Here is a 19,422-nt window from a genome sequence, read left to right on the forward strand (position 1 = left end):
GTACTTACTAGACTATTTGCAACCATGTGTTCTTCTTAATCCGAGAACAGGAATACGTACAAGGTCACGTAGGATTTACGTGAGTGCCCTTCCCCGAGGACAGTGGTACGCGTGGGTTTACGTAGGATTTACGTAAGTGTCCTTCCGACCCGGAAGACAGTAGTAGGTATTAGTTTACGTAGGTTTTACGTAAGTGTCCTCCCGACCCGGGAGACAATGGTAGGTACTAGTTTACGTAGGTTTTACGTAAGTGTCCTGACTATCCTGAGGACGATGGTCTATAGTCTAGCAATAGCGTAAGTACGAGTAATCATCCATTCCAAATAATCCAACCCAATTCCCAACCCGGGAATCCCATGCCTTGGCTGTGTGAACTCACCTTGGTTTGCTCGGTATGCTAAGTATGTGCTCAAAGTAAATCAATCACGTCCTAGAGTATGCATGTACACAATCAGTTTGCATTCGTACAGTTCACGTATAAGCATCAACAATGATCATCAAGTAGCATGTTGTACGTAATCATAATCATACAAGTATTGTATAACACTTAACAGCAGTTAAAATAGTCCAGTTAACGTTTAACACAATTAACTCAGGTTACTGTGGAAAGTTCACAAGTTGGCGAAACACATTTGTTGGCGAAACACAGGTTGACGAAACATAATTCTGTTTCGTCAATCATCCTTTGGCGAAACAAGTGTCTGTTTCGTTGAAGACCTTTGGCGAAACACAAATTCAATTTCGTCGAAACCCTTGGCGAATCAGGAGTTCTATTTCGTCAACTCCTCTTTGGCGAAACAAACTCTCAGTTTCGCCAAGCTCCTATTTCGTCAAACATTCACCTTCGTCAAACATTCTAATTCGTCAATCATTCACAGCAGTTACAGAGTTATCACAGAAAACCCTAATCTGCCGTCACATCATCATCGATCAGACAACAATCATTCAGTAATCATAGAATCATCGTCTAATCACTACGAAACACTACCGTAATCATTCATCCCCTACCATGCATATCAGTTCGTTAATCAAATCATGTTACAACAACCATCTTCTAGCATGAACCCTAGATCATCAGATCACAATATCGCCAATACCCTAGTCCGATTATCCATAACCACCAATCCAATTTCGATACACAGATTTGTAACAAATACAATAGATTCTAGTATTATAAAAATATCAACCAATCATGACATAATCATTATCTAGCATCAGCCCTATAGATTTCTAGCAAAATAGTTAATCAATGAAACGAACTAACAATCACGCAAGAGTTAAACGCTTACCGCGATGAACAAGATAACAACTAAATTGGTTCGAAGCTTCGGGAACACCAGATTGCCGTCAACAGAGCAGGGAGAGAGTTCTAGGGTTTAGGTTTGCCAAAGATGTTAAACTGAAACCGTTTCACGTGATTATACTCGAAACAGCGTGTTGGGCCCTAACTGGGCTTCGGCGAATCTGGGCTCGGCGAATCTGGCTGTTTCGTTAAGCATGGTTTGACGAAACAGTGCTTCTGTTTCGTTGAGTGGTCCTTGGCGAATCACAAGTTTGATTCGTCGAGATGGTTTGATTGGTGTATAAGTCTAAGTGTTTTATACTAATTCTCACATCATGACAGTAATCATACATATACGCAATACAATACAATACGTTTCATTAACACATCACATGTACGGTTATAAGTCAATAAGTCAACTATCAAACAGTCAAAGTTAACGGTCAAAGTCGACGTGCATTAAATACAAAGTGAAAGTCAAAAGTTCGAGTTGTCACATTATCCCCAACTTGAAAGAAATTTCGTCCCGAAATTTGGTACGTACTCACTGAGGAAGCTAGATAGGTTGCATCGTTCACTGGTTTTCCTGGGGTGTCACAGTTTTCCTCTGTGTACGTGCTGGTTATGCGTAAACTATTTCGAACTCTATTATGCTATTATCAAACTTGTATGCTCACCTTTACATTTTATGTATTGACTTTATTCTAAAGTATGTGACAGGCAATTAGGATGCTTATCTGCTAGGAAGGCGAGCTTAGAATAAATGTCTAGAGCATAGTTGTCTATAGATCTTACAGATCGAGTCTCTAGAAGCATTTGAACAATTTTTATATTTAAATCTGAGTTGTCGGAATAGAATATTTGACTTGATGTTACCTGTAATAATTTGTTTGCTATTTAAGGTACGGTATGGGACGTATTATATAAATTGAATAGTAATAATAATTGTTATGGAAACTTATGGACAATCTGTTTCGCTTAGTGCCATGCCCCAATGATTCCGCCATCGGTTGGGGTGTGACACGCGTAGTAACTTGGTATGGCGTTTAGTGGACTTAGTTACCTTTCAAAGTGTATGTATTTCTTTAAAAATCATTTTATTAAAAAGAGTTAAGTGTTTACAACTTGTAGACAATTTTTACAAAAATTAACCTTTTGAACTCTTCTTGTAATAAAATGTTTCTACACTTGTTTCACTTCCAAAAATGGTGTAACTGTATGTAATAGTCATGTCTTTCCAAAAATCGCTTCTTGAACTTGGTGCATTTAGAAAAGTCTTTTGTAACTCTTGTATTTACAAGATCATCAACTCACTTGTTTAATTATATTTCAAGAAAAAAATTTGTTTTTATCAAGTTCATATTTAACTAGAAGGTGGTTATTTTATGTAGCACATAACCACTATCTAATCTTGTTAAATCATATTTCTAAACATTATTTAACAAGATCCATATGGTGATTAATATCACACAACCACGAATCATCATATAATCAACAACTTATTCACTACAATATCATACTATCAAAATTTTATCTTTATGTAAACTTTTATGCTCAAGTTTCCTGTTTAAACTCTTTTAGTGTTCTTGTAATTCTCAACATACTATAACTTTTATTCATAAAAAATATGAGACGTACAAGAGTTAAACAAGAACTTACCACTGGCACAATGGCTAGGAAAGATCTCTAGTGCAAAGATGATGAAAAATGATGATGAAGGTGAAAGAAAGCAAGAAATGAAGTTCCTTCAAGTCCTTCAAGCTCCCACCTTCACAAAGCACCTTCTAATGGTTGAACAAGCTTGAAATGGAAGAAGATGATGGTGTTAAAGTGGTGATGGTGATGGCGGTTATGTGAGCCGAGAGGGAGGGAGAAGGGAGTGAGGGAATGGTGTGAATATTTGAAGTATGGTGATGATCTAGGCAACCATGCTTTATAAAGATGTCTTCATATATTTTGGTAACATGATCAAGCAACATCTAATAGAATAATGGAATTAAATCTAAGTACAAGATATGAAGTATGGTGGGGTGGTCCTTGGTGACCGAATTCGGTTAGGGGGGGGGGGGTTGGATGTAAATTTTTGACTAAGTTGGTAAACATTAGTTAGTTTCCAAGTATATGTTTACATATATTAGTTACTTGATATTTAGTGGGTGTTAGGGTGAACGAGGATCATGACTAGCCAAGAAATAATTAAGGGTAAATTACTTTTTGAGTCTCTGTGTTTTATGGGTTTTAACTAGTTGAGTCCAAAAGCAAAAAGTTTAACGACCTGAGTCCCCATAAGCATTTTCTTTAACCATTTGAGTCCAAATTTCTAACCCAGTTAGAATTTTGTTGTTAAGTTTTATTAAATGACCAAATTACCCCTATAAAACACAGGGACTCAAAAAGAAAAAGAATATATTATTATTATTATTATTATTATTATTATTATTATTATTATTATTATTATTGTTATTATTATTATTATTATTATTATTATCATCATCATCATCATTTAATTTAAAAATCATATTATCATCTTCACCAAATGGATCAACAAACCCAGACATCTTTTCAACCATATTCAACTCATATCACCTACTACTCTATTGATGTTTGGAGGAATCGCTTTACCTGTTGGATGTCACAAATCAAATCATCACTACAAAATCAAATCACTATGAAGGAAACAGTTTATGTCTAGATATTTTTATGATGAATAAATAATCACAACAGGAGGTTGATCGTTTACATATAAGCATTCCAAACCGACTTACCCCATATACACAAATTAGTAATACACAAATTACAATATTATTACCTCTGATCCCTATTTTTATGCAATCAATCATATCACCATTATCACTAAACACAAGTCTCCCAACAACCACTCCTTTTTCAGCAGCAACAACATTCAACGACGACCGAGTGCACCCCAAAATACACGACACGTCATCCAAAACGGCGTCGGATTGCTTCTGGTCCTGAAACAGCTTCACATCGGTATAAAACAAATCACGTAGAACTGGTTCGTGGTGGCGCGTGAGGGGACGAAGAAGGAGAAGCCGTTACCGGCGAGGATGGATTTGGTGAGATTGAGGGCGAGGGTGAGGATGCGGTTTTGGATGGAGGATAACGGGAGGTCGGTAACTTCACGGCAGGTAGAGGAGAGAGAGGTCGGTTAGGGTTAGGGTTTTGGAGGTGGAGGCGGATTTAGTGGCGGCGATTAGGGTTTTGAGGGTGGATAAGATGACGAAGTCTGGTTTTAGAGGGTTTTTGAAGGGGAGGCATGTGGTGGTGGTGGTGTCGTCGTCGGAGTCTGCTCGCCGGCGTTTTCCCATTTTGGAGTAACAGGCAGGAGATGAAAGTGGTCAGAGTGACTTGGTCTATTGTGTGTGAAGATGATGATATGATTGTTAAATTAAATGATGATAATAATAATAATAATAATAATAATAATAATAATATATTCTTTTTGAGTCTTTGTGTTTTATGTGTTTTGTAGGATCGAATTCGGACCCAATTGAGTCTATCAGAAGAACTATTCCTGATTTGAACGGTGGAAACAGACAAATCAGGTTCAATTCACCGAGTATTCACTTTAAACTGTTGATTCTATTGATTTGGATGACGTTTACAATCGAATCTACACTTCGGCAGCACTTCGTGGCTCACCGGAAGACAATCACCTTAAAACTATATCTCTAATTTCGCTCCTAATGACATGCTATTTATAGTCTGCCTGATTTCGCTCCAACATGTATAAGCGAAATCACATCTCGCACGAAATCACATGTAACACCTTCGGGCGAAATCATCCTCTAACCAATATGATCGGAATCAGGATTATCAGAGGGTTTCGCTCCTAAGAAAAAATGTCATTTGGAGCGAAATCACTCCTAAACACAATTTCTTGATTCACGTGCCCTGATCTAACCTATTCTACTTTAGACTCGATATAAGACGTAGACGACAGACGGATGCACCAACAAACTCCCCCTCGGATGTTGACGTAGTCTTCAGTGTCGAGTCTTCGCATCTTCAGTCTTTATCGGTCTTCACTTTCTCTTTCATCTTCAACAAACTCTTTCCCTCGGATGTTGACATCTTCAAATTCATCAGCACCAACATACACTCCCTCTCTCGGATGTTGATCTCTTCAATCTTTATCAGTAGAATCAATCTCCAGATCAGAACTGGCTCTAACTGCTTCTTCAACTCTGTCTTCAGACTCCCCTTCTCAATCTGCTGGGATCGTAGTCTGGAATTCAAAAATTCAGAATCTTTTCCTAGCTCTTATCCTGCAAAACTCTACCCAACACATAAATTTTATGATAAACATTTAAGCATTCAGACACCACTTGTAAATTCTAAAATGAACTAACATCTAGACTCTGATGAACCACTTGTAAAAATTTTAACTTTAAATCTTTCACACTCACCACTCCCAAACCAGTTCATCAAGTTTAGCACTTAGAATTTAGAAAATCAGCTTTTCAACACCAGTTGTCGAAAATCTTTTTGTATTTTTCAAAATTTTGCTAAAACACACTAACAATCTTTTTGGTTTTTCTGTAAGTACAAGATGCAAAACTAAAATATTTACAGACAATATTTTTTTCGAGTTTGTGCAAGAGAATCATATGAGTTTTGAGACATATCACCAACACCGTTAAGCTTGATTTCATTTTAAGTTCTAAACAATTCACTTAGATTGTCAGTATGCTTGTCCACTTAAATTTTCACTCAAATTTCAACTGACTCGAGATATTCAATTAGTGTCTTAATTAATTAAACGTATTCATGTGTCCCACCACTTGAATATACTCCCGTATCCAGATCCCAATATTCAGTCTTACAGGTGAGTATACCACAGATGATATCTGTAAAAGGTTAGGTGCGAGGGTCGTGAGACCTCAAGTCGATACTTCCGTATGCGCAGAGAGATGACGGCTTCGACTTTTCGGTGTGTCCCCTTTAGAGGATCTTTTGTTACAACAGAAGTGACTATCAATTTTATTGTTTCATCAACTTGCTGAGGGCTGCGCTTTTTCAAGCTTTTGCGGAAAGTATTATGCGGGGACTAGGTCAGTATTTCCATACAGCAGAAGTCCCGGAATAATATCCCAGATATCACTGAGTATAAAGACCTAGTATCTCAGAAAGAGGGACCTTTCAAACAAGATATCGGGGGTTACCCATATATCCAAGAAGTTATTACCCACAAAATAAGCAAGTTTGAATTTTTAGGTTTATATCTCGTCACAATTTACTAAATGTGCAAAAACCTACTGGCATATCCGCAGTGAGATTGTTTATCACATTTTAACTTTCCATATCTTTAGCATGTTGTGACAATCCACTCATGTACTATCATTTCCTCTTTTTCACAACAAAACTCATTTTTGATTTTATCATGTTTTTGTATTTTTCAAATTTTCTAACGTTTTTGGATTTTCTGAAATTTTCTACTCCCCCTAAAATACAAACACATTAAAGAAAACTGAAAACAAACTATACAAATAAAGTTGACAACCGATATCAAATCGCCTCAATTCGCCATTCACTTGGCATAAACAATCAGAACTTCCCCTATCAACAAACTATTTTCCTATTTAGATTTCAAAACACTTAAGTTTGTTTTAATCAAAATGGTTTTTCCGGAAAATAAGTTTAGTTGATTTTATCACTTGTAGGAATACCATTAGTAGGTTCGGGGATGTGGTTCATCATCTTGTCTTTCAACCACTTGTAGGAAAATGCAAGTACAAATTAATGTCCTTGATTTATCATTTGCAATAATGCACAATCAAATATTCTTACCACTTGTAAGTAAAACACAAACAAACCTTTTTACCTCTTGTATGATGACATTACCGAATAAAACTTCTCAAGAAAGATGCCGATACCTGCTCCTCGCTTACCAACCTGGGAGCTCCGGCAAGTCAGGTTTTTCTATTCAAAGAAAATATCCACCCAAGCCTGACCAGCCTTGGGTGTCACCGAGTCACCATCACTCGGTTTCTTACCTCCTCTCTTCTTCTCATAAAATTCTTTAACCCCTTTGACTTTTCGGTCAACCATTTTTCCAAAAATATGTTTTACCTTGGGGTTAAAGGCCTTCTCCACATTAAAAACCTGATTATCATTATAAAATTGGTTAGAAATTTCAACTTTACCAATTTTCTTCTTATAATTTCAGCCTGAAGTGATGGAAAATTGTCATCATCCACAGTCGGAACTGATTTATCATCTTTCAAAATAGCTTCACATTTTGAAACAACCTGTGGCTCATCTGACTTTATGGAGTCAGTTTCATCGCCAGAAGATAGCTCCTCTAATTTTGACCTATTAGAATCGTCGCTAGAGCTTTCAACAAACTTCTTAACAACCCATCTCTGGTTGCCAGATTTAGCTCTTTTCTTGTAAAATTTGTTTGAACATTCACCAGTTTCAAAAATTGAATTTTTGAACAGTTTGGTTCTATCAAGTGGTGGTTCAAACTCAATGACTTTGTTCTTTAGTTTACAAGATACTCCCTGTTTTGGTGCTATTGCCTTAGAACAATCTCTGGCAATATGTCCAACAGTGTTGCATTGGAAACAAGTTCTCGTATCTTTCTTCTGATAAGCAATTCTCATTTTCTCTTGCTTCTTAGCAAGGAACTCATTGTTTGACTGCCTCCAGAATGCTTTCTTTTCTTCTTCTTCAGATGATGTTCCTGAAACAAATGTCATCTTGGATTTAAAATCACGAATATATTTTTCATTTTTCTGTTTTTCTGTTGGAGTAAACCCTAAACCTTTCTTTTTGAAATTACCGTTATGGTTTGATTTCTTTTGAAAAACTAAACCAGAACTATAACCTTTTTTCTTGTTCAATCTCTGTTGAACTCTTGAGGTGTATTTTTTAGTTTTTTCATTAAGATGTAAATCTTTTATTTCAGAAATATTAATTTCTGTTAGTTTGAAAACCTTGTTTTCAATTCGTTTTTGACACCTCTTATTGGAAATTCCTCATCAGAATATAATTTGTCAGAATCATTCAAAGTATAAGCAACTTTAAACGGTTCATCATCCAAACTAGATTTTGATAACAGGAATTCTTTGTCATAAACTAATTTTTCCTGTTTTTCTATTTGACCCGGAGTACTTGACTCAAACATTGACTCTGTCACAGACTCCGACTTTGACTCCTCTGTCTCATCATTCTCTAACACATGATCCACGACTTTCTTCATCAATTGAGACTGTTGATCAGTCTCAGATGATGTAAACACGACATCAATACTATCTGGCAAGTTTAATGACGACTCCGACTCCCACTGTAAATTTGTTGCCTTTTTTACTCTTTCATCATTTGGTTTTCTAGCCAAATATCCATTTTCCAGCGTGGGTGGACACTTGTTGTAACTGACACCTTGTTTCTTACCAGATGTCGTCTCTTCAGTGTCTTTTTTTTAGTCTTTTTCACTGGAGTCTTTTCTTCTGAAACTTTCTTTTCTTCGGTTACATCATTGTCCTCAAATGCCTTCAAGCTTTCAGCCGTCGGATAAATCCTGTCAATGACATAAGACGAACATGAGTAACTTTTCAACAAACGATTAACTCTTTCAGTTTCAATCCTTTAAAATTCCAATTTCTGTTCAAGAGCAGCACACTTCTCGATTAATTGTTTACAACTTTGTGCTTGACCATGAACGCTCCCTGAAGTGTCTTCATTGCAGTTGCTTGCTCTTCACTTGTATCATTGTACATGTTCATTGCTTTATTGAGCACATCATATGACTCCTTCAACCTGTTCATATTGTGAATCAGCGAACTGTTTTGTTTCTTTACATATTCACAATTTTCACAAGTTACTGGACTCTTTTTCGCAACAGCTTCTTCATTAATCTCAAACTTTGGAACTTCTTTCATTTTCCTTCTAATCACCGGAATCTCTTCATCATCACTACTCACGGTGTCTTTGCCTTTTTCTTTTTCTTCTTTGCCTTCTCATCCTCGCTATCACTCTCTGCCAACATCTTCAAATGATCCCTCATTTGTTTTGCATAGTACTCAGTGCTATCATCATCACTATCTTCTTCTATTCTGGCAACAAAAGCTTTGTGAGCTGTATAAGTTGTGGCTTGATCAGGAATATAATCATCCCAAGTAAAATTTTCCCAGCTAAACCCCTCGAGTAGCTTTTCATCATCTTGATCTATTACACAAGCTTTTCCATCAGCTGATACATATTTATCCCAAATGAATGGTTTCTTTTCATTTTGATTAACCACACAAGCTCTCTTTCCAGAATCTTCAATCACATTTCTTCCATGTGCAATTTGATCTTGATGTTGATGTTGTTGAGATGGTTGTTGAGCAACTTGATGGTAGATGGCTTTTCGGTAGTAATCATTGTTGTTGTTGAAAGGATTCTGAGCTCCACTTGCTTCGCGGTTGGTGCACTCCCTCTTGAAGTGACCTTTCTCCCTGCAACAAAAACAAGTGACTTTAGATTTGTCAAAACCTAAAGTAGAAACATTCGCCTCATGAAGATCATCTCTCCCCGTGATCTGCTTGAATTTCTCAGCTCTCCTTAACACGCTTGCCAAACACCATTTTATGTCCATCAGCTCCATCTCTTCAGCATCTATCTGGTCGTAATCCTCCTTTGTTAGCATTGGATTCCCGATACGACCTGCAACAAAACAACTGTAAGATTCCAAAACCATTCCCAATAAAGACATTTGATTTTTAGCAACTTCATCTGAATAATCTTGATCATTCTCAAGATTTAATACAATATTGCATTGAAGTTTTCTTCCATTCTTTGTTGCTGAAATGTTCGGATCAAATGATGGAAATGACGAGAAACTGGTGTTGCTGCTTAATCCTTTTGATGAACTTCCGGTTGAATTCTTGGCGTTGTAAGCAGTTTCCACTTTTGGAGATAAATTTGTAGATTTCTCATTCACCCCTGCTTTGTAGTACAACCCGATATCCTGTTCACCGTCAAAATCTTTCATTCGAACAATCTTTCTTTGTTCCATCTCTTGAGCTTCCAACTTCTCAATGAATTTGCTCAAGGTTAACGTGCTAAAACCTTTCTTGTTCCTGAGCATCATCAAGTATGTGCCCCATGTTTTGTGTGGCAAAGCATCTGCTAACTTCTCTATTAGTTCTTCATTATCTTTGTTGATGCTTACCCTCTTCATATTCACCAACAAATTACAGTATCTTTCAATGATCTGCTTTGTGCTTTCATTCTTCAAACCACGAAACAAGTCAAATTCTTTCTTTAACAGAGATTTCTTGTTCTTGATCATCTCTTGACTACCTACAAACTTTGATCTAAGAGCTTTCCATATAGAATAAGAACTTCCGTTATGCTGCAATAAGACCATAATATCCTCTTTCACAGCTTGTTGTAGCATACTTAACATCATTTTCTCATTTTTGTATTTCTTTTTGTCATTTGCACTCATATCCTTGATCGCAACTTCCTCTTCATCGTCATTTAACGGTCTTACATACTTCGTCTCAACACACTCCCATGCGTCTAGATAATTAGCTTGTACCCAGTTTTCGAAACGACCTTCCCAACCCTTATATTCTTCAATGTTCATGAGCTTGGGCGGTTTTTGCATGGTTCCCGTTTCGTTTTCTAGCATCGTGTTCTGTGCAATAGTAATCGGGGTAACCGGAGTAGCGAATGCGTTGTAGAATTCTTCGTCCATTTTTCAGATTTTAAAAATTTCACAAAATAATCTTGGTTCAAGCGAAATCAATTAGTTCAACAGGAGCGAAATCAGAAAGTCAACAGGTGCGGAATCAGAATTGTGATTTGGAGTGAAATCACAATGAAGTTTGGAGCGGAATTACGCTATGTAATCAGGAGCGAAATCACACTGTCAACTTGAGCGAAATCAGAAACTATTCTGGAGCAGAATCACGATTTGAAGCGGAATTAAACTCAACCTTCGAGCGAAATCAGAAGTGACGTCATCATTTCTCGACTCGTTTCAGGCGAAATCACAAATATGTCCAGATTTAATTCGAATTTGCTTCTGATACTTTTAAGGCTTTGTTAGATTACAATTCCGAGCAAACTGTCCAAAAATCTGATCAATTCGACAACTTTTTCCCAGTCAATTTACAAAAGACAGTGCAGAAGGTGTAGAAAAACAGAATTTTCGGCTGAATTGGCAAGAGCTCTTCCTCGTTAGCTCTGATACTACATGTAGGATCGAATTCGGACCCAATTGAGTCTATCAGAAGAACTATTCCTGATTTGAACGGCGAAAACAGACAAATCAGGTTCAATTCACCGAGTATTCACTTTAAACCGTTGATTCTATTGATTTGGATGACGTTTACAATCGAGTCAACACTTCGGCAGCACTTCGTGGCTCACCGGAAGACAATCACCCTAAAACTATATCTCTAATTTCGCTCCTAATGACATGCTATTTATAGTCTGCCTGATTTCGCTCCAACGTGTATGAGCGAAATCACATCTCGAGCGAAATCACATGTTACACCTTCGGGCGGAATCATCCTCTAACCAATATGAGCGGAATCAGGATTATCAGAGGGTTTCGCTCCTAATGAAAAAAATTCATTTGGAGCGAAATCACTCCTAAACACAATTTCTTGATTCACGTGCCCTGATCTAACCTATTCTACTTTAGACTCGATATAAGACGTAGACGACAGACGGATGCACCAACATGTTTTATAGGGGTAATTTGGTAATTTAACAAAAGTTAACAACAAAATATTAATTGGGTTAGAAATTTGGACTCAAATGGTTAAAGAAAATGCTTATGGGGACTCAGGTCGTTAAACTTTTTTGCTTTTGGACTCAACTAGTTAAAACCTATAAAACACAGGGACTCAAAAAGTAATTTACCCAATAATTAAACAATGCATTTGACAAAAATTTAGTGTCCCGGGTAATGCCCGGTTGTTCGGTTAGATACCGTTCCGTTAAAGTGTTTAATTATTCCGTAAAGTGTCTTTTATATATATTTTTGTAACACTTTTAATTCCCAACACTCAGGAAAGCTTAGAAGACCATTTAGTCAATTTTCTGTACAAGACTACTACGTTAACAAGCACATGTAAGTATGATGCAGTAATCATAGAACAGTTAAGTAATTCAGCACAGTCATCAAGCACTTTAATTAACATTAATGAATCGTACGGATATATGAAATTATGAGGGTTGTCACACACATGATCTGACTTAACATAAAATATTAAGTTGGTTAGTGCAAAAGTACGAAATGTGTAATGAGTTTTGCAAATAAAGGATTGTAACTGTAATAATTAAAGTTGAAGGCTATCCATTGCAATCCGGTACAAACATTTAGGACGAAAAGTGTAATTTACCCTTGAGTTTAACCATCTTAACAAGGTTTATAGAAGATCATCTTTGAGAGAAAAGAGAGAATAATTCTTAAAATGCTAATAATAGTTGGCTTTTGTGGTTTTTCGATTTGAATGATCAACACCTCATTGTATAAACTAAATTTTATTTTACTCAACTTTTATATTAATAAAATATACTCCTCGTAGGAAGACTCCACATTTTAGTTAACTCAAAAATCTTCTTATTTTATTTATAAAACTAAGTTAGAAACCCGTCACGTATTACAAGAGTTGATAAATGTAATATTATATACTTAGTAATAAAAAAAGATGTGTTTTAAAAAATATATGCATTCCACGGTTGAATAAACCCATGTTTTATACTAATAGAATAAAATATATTGTAATTTGTTAACATATACAGTTGCCGAGATATGTATTTAAAAAAAATGAAATTGATGTAACAATTATAACTTTTTTAACTTAACCTTTAAAACATTATAACTCTCAACTACATATTATTTTTTAACACCGCCTATTTTTAGAGAAAATTGCACTTTTCGTTCTTTATGTTTTAAAGTTTTTGCAGAAGGTGTCCTTTCCTTAAAAATTATAGTAGATGTCCTTTATGTTTGTATATTATTGCAGGCGGTGTCCTTTTCACAAAACCCAATTAAAATCCTAGTTAAATCACGTCACGTGCTAATCACATGAGGGTATAATCATCTTTTCCAAGGGTTGTTTAATGAATTCGTTCCTTTATTATCACAATCCCCGCATTTAAACCCAACCACCCCATTATCAAACCCTTTGCCCTTATAATCTTACAAACCCTTCAAATTCAATCGTTCTAAACTCCAAATTCATGCGATTATAGGAAATTAAAGACAATGACGGATAATTAATTTCGACATACGAGATACGTTGAATCAGTTCGATATTGATGAAATTTATGGTAAGTATTCATTAGAAATTTTGTTCATAAATTTGAAATTTTTAGATAACCATGAAGTTATAAGTCGAAATTTTGGTAACGCAGATTTGTATCCAAGTCTATTTACTGCAAGATTGCATCATTGTGGCACATTTACGGATTCTCCTGGTAGAACTTACACGAATGGTAAGGATAATTCATTGATCTTCTAGACAGTGACAAGTTCAGTATACACGAGATGGACATTGCTATGATTATTTTAGGTTATCCTAAAGGGTCAACTATCTATTATCATTTTTTAATCCCGGGACAGGATTTAGATAATGGTCTTCATAGCCTACCTTGTGATTCAGACGTATTGGAGTTGTTAAACTATGTGCCTGAACATAGGATGGTAGATGTATATACGGAACATGGTAGTACAAATATACCATCACTTTTGTCCACACAAGCTGCAGGAGGTGTGGTTATTGAAGAAATTAATGAAGATGGCGACACTGAACAATATGTATTGTTTTAAGCAATAGATTTAGGGTCTTGCTGTTGGGATGGAAACATGAAGTTGGGGAGTCTAGTGGGTTCAACAAGAACAAGATGTGTTACCCATTTTAGATTATAAAGATGTTGATGGTAATGTAGAAGACACAAATGTGGGTGAAAATGATAAGGCTGAGGGTGTTAAGGTAGATGATGATAGAAATGATGAGGAGAATGATAAGGCTGAGGATGTTAAGGTAGATGATGAGAATGACAATGCTAAGGATGAGAATGATAAGGTTTAGGGTGTTAAGGTAGATGATGAAAATGACAATGTTAAGGATGAGAATGATAAGGTTGAGGGTATTAAGGTAGATGATGAGAATGACAATGGTAAGGATGAGACTAATAAGAATGATATTGTTTCTATTAATTTTGTTGATGAGGACGATAATTCAGATGATGAGGACTATAAGACCGTTCAGAATGATTATGGTGAGGATGATAGTGATAGTGACTACATGGTTGATAAGGATAAAAATATTGATGACCAAAAGTGGATGTGGAAGACTATAAGTTGAATATTGATCTGAGTTTGAGGGACAATGTCAAAGTTGTTGAAAAATATGAATTTGATGAGGAGATGTTGGACAATGAGAACTTTCAAAGTGGATCTGAATCTAATGATGAGGCCAATAGTATCATAAGGCATAGTTTAAGGTTTTTGAGGAAACAAAATGTTAACAACAATAGTTTCTATCCAGATCAAGTATATCGTACCAAAGAAGAAGAAAAGGATAAAAAAACACACTGTAGAGACTAGAAGACTGAACAAAATTGTGGAAGGATGACAAAACAAGGGTTAGGGTGGTATGTCAACATGAAATGCCTTGTTTTGAAGTTAAAGAAGATGGGACTCATGTCCCTAAAGATAGTCATGGTTTAATAGAAGTGAAAGGAATAAATGAGGGGTCAAAAAAGGAGAAAGGTAAAGATGAAAAAGTTGATGTTGATGGGATAGGGAAACCAGATAAATCCCCACCAATATCAATGTCCATGGGTGCTTTTAATATCAAAAGATGGGGACAAGGAATCTTGGTTGGTCAAGACTTTAATATAGCCCATAAATGTAGTCAAAGTAGAGACATCTATGTGTGTACATCTACATTTCTTGCAAAGCAGATGCTGAAGCAGATTGAAGAGAATCCAACCATACCAGACAAAGTAGTCCAGGATTAGTTCCAGATAAGATATGAGCTAAATGTTTCCAAGATGAAAGCTTACAAAGCTAAATTGAAAGCTAAGAAGTTCGTTAAAATGAAAGGCGTATCAAGCGTTAGAAAAGCAATTTGTTCAGTTGGCGGTCGATGTGAAGGAGGTGAGAAGAGATCCAGGGAAATTACCGAGTGACACTACAAAGAATCCACAACATCACGCAAGGGTCAATTCGGTAAGTACCATTCCTGTTTCTGAAATTGTTAATGCAGATCTTATGTCTTCTTCTCAAGTAGTTGCAGGTATAAGTGATGGAGGTGAAGAAAGTGAATTAGGAGCACCGCTCGTGCCTATTAAGGTAGGGAAGCTAAAAATCCACAAGGCGTTTTTGGATTACGGGGCAAGCACGAACATTCTACCTGGGACGTTGTTTGATCAGTACGAGTTCGAACCACTGCATAATTTTGATAGAAAGGTGATATTGGCTGATGATACTTGGAAGCAACCGCGTGGGGTTGTTAAGGATGTGAAGATCCAGTTGGGTGAATTTTACTATTCGGTCGACTTTTTATTGTTGGATTACGCACCTACAAAGATGAACAAAGACAAAACAAAAAAATAAAAAGGGCCGTGAAAGGTTATAGGCCCAGCAGTTCATGTAAATAAAAGGGTTTTGGGCCTTTCTAAATGTATTTATACATTATTCATCAAACCCTATTGGAGAATAATCATTCTTAGACCATTATAAATATACCTAATCGTACATAGTGGAGGGGGATCACTACAATTCAACTTGAATAGTCATTGCACAATACACCAGAGACGATTGGAGCATTAATTCAACATCTTTGAATTCATTCAAGCATGTTCGATCACTTTGGGATGACAACTAAAGCGGCAAAGATCACCATGCGCGGCTAAATCACTCGTGACTTCTGCCCGGCGGTTTAACATAATTTTCTGATTTCTGGTTCTTGTAAACTAGTATAACTTGACTACTTGTGTTGGTTTATTGATAAACGTTGATTGTGTTTGAATTATTTGTCATTTTATCAAGCGTATTGGCAACATACTTACGTTGTTAACGGGTTGGTAACTGGGTGGGTAGTTGATGCAATTAAACAGATTGTTCGTTCGTATGGTGAATATTAAAGACTATCCTTAACAATTAACCAAAATCATTAATTCCATGGCCATGTCTATGTGGTGTTTTGAATCAGTAAACGGATTTTTATGTTAAAACGAGTATTCGGGATTCCGGGTGGAGGTTACTTCTTCTCAATCTTGATAACACTCTCCGTGACAAATCCTGTTTCTTTGCAATCAAACAAACTCCCAATTTAGATAATTTAGTTAAATTAGATTCTTTGACGCTAACCACAAATTCCTCGTGGATACGATACCCTATTTACGATATCTACGTAGTTTAGTTAAGTTTTTGATTGACCCTTACAATAGTCGTCAGCATGTTGGTCACGACTGGCTCTTTCCAGGCCACCACTCCATGGGCCACCATTCCGAGCCTCGGTGTCACGGCCGCGTTGGTCACGGTTGGCTCTCTTCAGGCCACTACTTCGTGGGCCACCATTCCGAGTCTGGCTGACTAGCTCTGATATCAGTGATGTTAATGTTGATTGAATTGCCAAATTAGACACTCTCAGATCATTAATTGAGGTTGTGAACTGTTGAATCATCATTTCATGTTCTTTTACGAGTTCTTGATTTCGTGTTATTGTAGCCAAGATCGAACTAGGTCAAAAAGGAATGATTAATTTCAAGTAATTGAAACGAATCGGGTGGAAATTGATTAGAACAATTGATCAATTTCTTGAAATTGAAACGAATTTTCAATCAAATTGATACAAAATTTTAGAGAAAGAAACAAGAGATAGAGAGAGAGAGAGAGAGAGAGAGAGAGAGAGAAGACCCAAAACCAAGCTGGGTTTGTTATTACTCGCCTAACTGTATATAACGACTCTCCAACCAATTACAATTTTACACTTTTAGTCCCTGTTCTATTACAGTAGTACAAAAATGAACTAAACTGTTACAAACTCATATAACTATTGTAACAGGAGGGCTTATAATCAAGGGTTGGTTGTTTAGTATTGACACCCACGTCTTGGGTTGTTGGTATATTTTCGTTTGTGGGTCGCCTCATGCGTTTGATTCATGTATGGTATATTCTCATCTTAGTTGTGGGTTTATTATCCCGTGTAGGTCTAGGTTCTTTTGTATTCTTAGACTAGGTTGTATAATTTTTGATATTTTTGGTCTCCAAAGTGTGTTTTGGGTAATGATACAGGGGAATGCCTCTTTGAATAATGTAAATTTTTGGTTGGTTTAATATAGTTTGCCGGGCATAGTTCCATTTACCAAAAAAAAAATCGAATTAGAGATAAATAATGCTTTCTAAAGGCCAAAGTAAAGTTATCTATACTATATAATAAAAGAAATCATTTTAAGGACACTTGTCATCATATTAGGTTATGTATCTTTTGATTTTTCCATCAATCTCTTATGTATAATTATTATTTAATTTAATCTCTTCTAATTAATTATTGATAATCATCCTACTAAATATTATTTAGTTTAATTTCTTATGGATATTTATTATTTACTTTAATCTCTGATAATTATAGATAACTCTCTTACTAAATATGATTTTGTTTAATCTCTCCTACTTAATTATAGATAATTATTATTTAGTTTAAATTTAATGTATACTTCTCATTTATAATATTATTTATTTGATTTTCTATATCATATGACACACATCTACTTTTTATATGCAATACACAAATTTACTCTTATTTTTTTCGATGATGTAATTATCTCTAATAAACTTTTAGCTTTTATCATAATATATATATAATGCTAGACATAATGTCGAAAAACATCTTGGATGACATCAATAACTTAAGACATAATATAATTATATGTATAATACGCACTTTTTAATAAAATAATTCCAAACAAAATTACAAATATAAATCATTGATTTTACTAATAATAACAAAGTCTTAATTTTTTAAATATTTCAAAAAAATATACAACTAAAACCATATGACATTATAATACAGTTAACCCATATATTATCATACAACCTCCCAACTATTTAATCATATTTTTTTCTATATTATATATTTTTTTGAAAGGCCAACGAATCCTCCCAATGGGCTACTGGCGAAATTCACCACATCGGGATACACTCGCCTCCGAACTGGGGAAAACCCTCACCTATGGCCGAAGCCCGTGAACACTTGCTCGAAGGAACGGCAATTCGGTGAGGTAAAACCCACCCAGTTCAAGGATCGAACTAGCGATCTTCACCTTTTCGCCTAGTCTCCAATCATCACTAGGTGCCGCAAAAAATAATAGGGAGGTCAGGAATCGAACTTGGGTCCTTTGGAACACCAAGTCTTTCCCTTACCACTCCACCGCCACCTCATTTTCTATCTTATATTAACTAAAAAAATAAAAAATAATATTAAATCTTATCCTACTTAAATGTCTTAAATGTCGAATATAATACTTCTATTTTTCTAATAAAATAATTTCCTTAAATTTAAATTGTTAATATAAAATTTTTTTAAATAACCAAATTATTTATCACTAAACCAAACTTTGTGTTAATATATTATTTATTTTTATTTTCATTATTAAAAAATATTATATCGATTTTTTTACATGATTTCTAAACAAATTGTATATAAATTTCAATATTACTTTATATATAAAATTAGATATATTACATGTTTTTTAAATATAATTTATATTTTATCACTCAAATAGCTGCTTATTTGATTTTTGAATAACATGTTTGAACATTGTATCTTCTTTTCAAAAATTATCTCCGCAATCCCCGTATCTATCACGTACTGAGTATATCCATTAGTTTTTTTAAATTTAATTTTCTTATTACTTGGTATATAAAATCATATTTATTAAATCCCTGTAACACACTAGTGTTTTTAAAGATATAACTTTTTTATTATTTGGTAACTCGTGTAACATGTGGTTTTAAAGATCTAACTTTTTTATTATTTGGCATATAAAATTAAATTACATTTATTCAATCCGTATAATACATATGGTTCTTATAGATATAACTTTTTTTTGTTATTTAATATATAAAATTATATTTATTTAATAAAGTTGGTTTT

This window comes from Helianthus annuus, chromosome 16, assembly GCF_002127325.2.
Source record: "Helianthus annuus cultivar XRQ/B chromosome 16, HanXRQr2.0-SUNRISE, whole genome shotgun sequence".
NCBI lineage: Eukaryota > Viridiplantae > Streptophyta > Magnoliopsida > Asterales > Asteraceae > Helianthus > Helianthus annuus.